This window comes from Anolis sagrei, chromosome 11, assembly GCF_037176765.1.
Source record: "Anolis sagrei isolate rAnoSag1 chromosome 11, rAnoSag1.mat, whole genome shotgun sequence".
NCBI classification, from domain to species: Eukaryota; Metazoa; Chordata; class Lepidosauria; order Squamata; family Dactyloidae; genus Anolis; species Anolis sagrei.
The window spans coordinates 31,486,928-31,491,631 of record NC_090031.1 but is presented as its reverse complement, the minus strand read 5'-3'; the positions used below and the strand labels follow the sequence as shown (position 1 = coordinate 31,491,631).

The 4,704-nt window shown below is 45.9% G+C and overlaps 1 long non-coding RNA gene across 1 annotated transcript; it reads left to right on the top strand.

The window, feature by feature from the left end:
- The first annotated feature begins 540 nt into the window (after positions 1-540).
- LOC132763372 (uncharacterized) lies at positions 541-1,022 on the top strand. Its single transcript, XR_009630251.2, has 2 exons — positions 541-809; positions 908-1,022. It is a non-coding gene; the product is annotated as an uncharacterized lncRNA (long non-coding RNA).
- Positions 1,023-4,704: the final 3,682 nt, after the last annotated feature.

The window sequence follows — 4,704 nt, the reverse complement described above, 5'->3', positions numbered from 1 at the left end:
ACATACATAGATAGATAGATACATAGATAGATAGATAGATAGATAGATAGATAGATACATAGATAGATAGATAGATAGATAGATAGATAGATACATAGATAGATAGATAGATAGATAGATAGATACATACATAGATAGATAGATACATAGATAGATAGATACATACATAGATAGATAGATAGATACATAGCTAGATAGATAGATAGATAGATACATACATACATACATAGATACATAGATAGATAGATAGATAGATAGATAGATAGATAGATAGATAGATAGATAGATAGATAGATAGATAGAGATAGCAATGTTCAGACTAATGAAGACTCCCCCTGCATTTTTCCCACCAAGCCACTAGATGGCGCTGGCTCAGCAGCCGCCGCGGTGGATCTCGTTGGCGGCGCCGCCTCCCTTCTCGCTGGCTGGCTGGCTCTCTGGCGCCCCTGGCGGCGCTTCTGCGCCTGCGCGGGCTGCCTTCCTTCCTTCCTTCCTTCTTCCCTTCCTCGCCATCTGGGGGGAGGGGAGGGGGGAAGAGAAGGAGGCGGGACGCGCCGCCACGTGACAGGGCGCTCCTCCAATGGGCGGCGCGGGAAGGCGAAGGCAGAAAAGGAGGGCAGCCAATGGGAGCGCGATTTCCCCCTCTCGACGACGCTGGCCTGCTGTTTGGCCGCCATTAGAGGAGAAAGAGACAAGAGGGAGGAGGAGGAGGGAGAGGAGGAGGAGGGAGAGAGAGAGAGAGAGGGCAACATCACATCATCCTCATCATCCTCGGATCCAGGCCTTGTTTCTGAGGAGGAGGGAGGAGAGTAAGTCCTTGGGAAGGGATTGAGAAGAGGGGAAGGAGGGGAGATTGATTCATAACCCCCCCCCCTCACCCTTGTTTTTGGTTTGTCAACCTTTTCAGCTGCCGAAGGAAGAATGGGAGAGACTCGCTGAGGAGAAGGAGGAGAAGGAGGAGAAGCCACCTCTCAGGATGCCGAGGCTGGGCAGCCGCAAGCAGAGGCACCGCTGAGGAGAGGGGAAAAGGAGGAAGGCCCTTCTTTCTTTCTGCCTACCTGTCAGGGGAGAGCGGCCTGGCTTCCTGTCAGGAAGAAGAGAGGGAGCACAGGCCCCAAAGAAGCCCTTCAGGAGAGGAAAGCGAGCAGGAGAGAGAGACTCCTCAGAGACACACCTATAGACACTGATACTGAGGCACAAACACCTTCACAATTCCACACCATTTTGGGACAGCGGGGTGTGGAATTCCCTTCTCCTCCTGTGTTTTCTTGGAAACAGGGAGAGAACACAGGCCTGAAAGAATCCCTTCAGGAGAGGAAGGAAAGAAGGAAGGGAGCTTCCCTGGAGAGGCACCTAAACATCTTCAAGAACCCATAATTTCACCCCATTTTGGGACATCGGGGTGTGGAATTATCCTCTCACCTCCTGTGTTTTCTTGGAAACAGGGCCTGAAAGAATCTCTTCAGGAGAGGAAGGAAGAGAGCTTCTCCAGAGAGGCACCTAAACATCTTCAAGAACCCTTTCCTCTCACAATTCTACACCATTTTGGGACATTGCGGTGTGGAATTCCCTTCTTCCCTCTGCTTTGGAAAAAGACAAGCTTTTAACTTTCTCACTTGGGAAACAGGAAGAGAACACAGGCCTGAAAGAATTTCTTCAGGAGAGGAAAGAAGGAAAGAAGAGGGCTTCCCTAGAGAGGCACCTATAGACCTAAACATCTTCAAGAACTCTATAGATCTAAACATCTTCAAGAAGCCTTTCCTTCCATAACTTCACCCCATTTTGGGACATCGGGGTGTGGAATTACCCTCTCACCTCCTGTGTTTTCTTGGAAACAGGGAGAGAAAGGATTCCTTCAGGAGAGGAAGGAAGAGAGCTTCCCTAGAGAGGAACCTAAACATCTTCAAGAACTCTTTCCTTCCATAACTTCACCCCATTTTGGGACATCGGGGTGTGGAATTACCCTCTCACATCCTGTGTTTTCTTGGAAACAGGGAGAGAACACAGGCCTGAAAGGATCTCTCCAGAAGAGGAAGGAAGGGAGCTTCCCTAGAGAGGCACCTAAACATCTTCAAGAACCCTTTCCTCCCACAATTTCACCCCATTTCGGGACATCGGAGTGTGGAATTCCCTTCTCTCCTCCTGTGTTTTCTTGGAAACGGAGAGGACACAGGCCTGAAAGGATCCCTCCACAAGAGGAAGGAAGGGAGCTCACCTAAACATCTTCAAGAACTCTTTCCTTCCATAATTTCACCCCATTTTGGGACATCGCTGTGTGGAATTCCCTTCTTCCCTCTGCTCTGGAAAAAAAGACAAGCTTTTAACTTTCTCACTTGAGAAACCTCCTCTTGGAAACAGGAAGAGAACACAGGCCTGAAAGAATTTCTTCAGGGGAGGAAAGAAGGAAGGAAGAGGGCTTCCCTAGAGAGGCACCTATAGACCTAAACATCTTCAAGAACCCTTTCCTCCCACAATTTCACAACATTTCGATACATCGGGGTGTGGAATTATCTTCTCGCCTCCTGTGTTTTCTTGGAAACAGGAAGAGAACACGGGCCCAAAGGAATCCCTTCAGGAGAGGAAAGAAGGGAGCTTCTCTAGAGAGGCACCTAAACATCTTCAAGAACCCTTTCCTCCCACAATTTCACACCATTTTGATACATCGAGGTGTGGAATTACCTTCTTCTGCTCTTGAAAGAGACAAGCTCCTCGTTCTGATTTCTTGAACTTTCTCGCCTTTTCTTGGAAACAGGAAGAGGACACAGGCCTGAAAGAATCCCTTCAGGAGAAGAGAAGGAAAGGAAGAAATCTTCCCTAGAGAGGCACCTATAGACCTAAACATCTTCAAGAAAGCTTTCCTTCCACAATTCCACAGCATTTTGATACATCGGGGTGTGGAATTACCTTCTCCCTCCGCTCTAGAACTTTCTCACCCCCTGTGTTTTCTTGGAAACAGGAAGAGAACACAGACCTGAAGTAATCCCTTCAGGAGAGGAAGGAAGGAAAGAAGGAAGAGGGCTTCCATAGAGAGGCACCTATAGACATAAACGTCTTCAAGAACCCTTTCCTTCCACAATTCCACCTCATTTTGATCTCTTGAAATAGAATTATCTTCTCTAGAAAGGAAAAAAGAGACAAGCTCCTCGTTCCGGTTTGTTTTGAACTTTCTCACTTGGAAAACCACCTCTTGGGAACAAGAAGAGAATACAGGCCCAAAAGAATCCCTTTTAGGAGAGGAAAGAAGGAAGGGAGCTTCCATAGAGAGGCACCTAGAGACATTTATATTTATACATAAACATCCTTCCACAATTCCACGCCATTTTGATCTATTGAAATAGAATTATCTTCTCTCTCTAGAAAGGAAAAGAGACAAGCTCCTTGCTCCTGTTTGTCTAACTTTCTCACCTCCTCTCTTTTCTCGTGAGTCCATTTAAAGAAGGAGAAGGGAATATAAGGACTCTTTGGTGGTTCTTTCAACAACAAAAAGCATCCAGAGACTTCTGGCCTAGCAGATTGACCCAACGGATTCGTCTTGATCTTCTATTTCTTTCATTCTCCGCGCCTTTTTAAATTATTGTCATTATTATAATTATTGGAAAATACCCCTATTTTGGTTCAGGGGAAGAAAAAAGCAGACATCAGAAGGAAGTGAACAAGGGAGAAGGGATTTTGTCATTTCTGCCGAGGAATTAATTTTGGGATTTTGAGGAAAAGGTGTTTTGTTTTTTTCTCTTCTTCCCTTCGAAAGAAGTTCTTTCTCCCCATTTTTTCCTGTCAAGGAAAAAGGACCCTCCAGTGTGGACTTGACAAGAGGGGAGAAACAAAACTTTTCTTTTGGCTGTTTTTCCTTTCGAAAGGTTCTGTCAACAACCTGAAGCAGAAGTTTTGTTCAACTACAGTGTCAGAAAAATCAGAACTTTTTCTTTTTGGAGGAGTGTTTGCATCTTTTCAGTGTCTCTGGGGGGTCTTGAAGTTCAGGCCTTGCACTTCCCAAACCCAAAAGCAAACCTTTCTTCCTTGGAATTCTCTTCTTTTGGGTCAGACCCTCTTCCTTTCGCACCGCTGCATCAGGAAACTCCCACCCTACAGACCCCTCTGGATTGGGCCACAAGTTTGAATTATTGGAAACTTTGGAAGACACTTTACGCAAACAGGAATTCCCCACCTTCTGGGAGAAGGAAAAAAATTAAATTTGGGGCAAAGGGGAACGTTTGATCCACATTCAACCCATCGAGGAGATACCAGACTAGAAAGTTGTCCCCTTCTCATTGACTTAACTGAAAATATGTCTATGTCTGGCTGAGGAGAGAGACGAGAAGAAGGGGAGGGGGAGAAAAAAGAACAATCTGCTGCATTTCTTCCTCTCCAAGATGAAAAACCTCAAGATGACCATTTGATCCCATATATTGCATTTCTGCTCGTGAGGAGGAAAAAGAGACAGAGATTCCTGGATTTATTTCCCACCCGCCTTTCAATCGCTGGATTATTTGTGTCTTTCTTTCTCTCTTTCTCTCTCCCCCCCCCCTTTTTCCCATTTCTGCCCCCCTCCTTTTCGCCTTGAAGTAACCCCAGCCTCCTTTCTCTAACCTCCTCTCTATTTATCTCTTTGGGGTTCGGAAATTGAGCTCCTCAGAGGAAGAAGATTCCTTTCTTCCTCTCCTTTCCCCTCCCTGGTATTTGATATCATTAAATAATAAATAGATA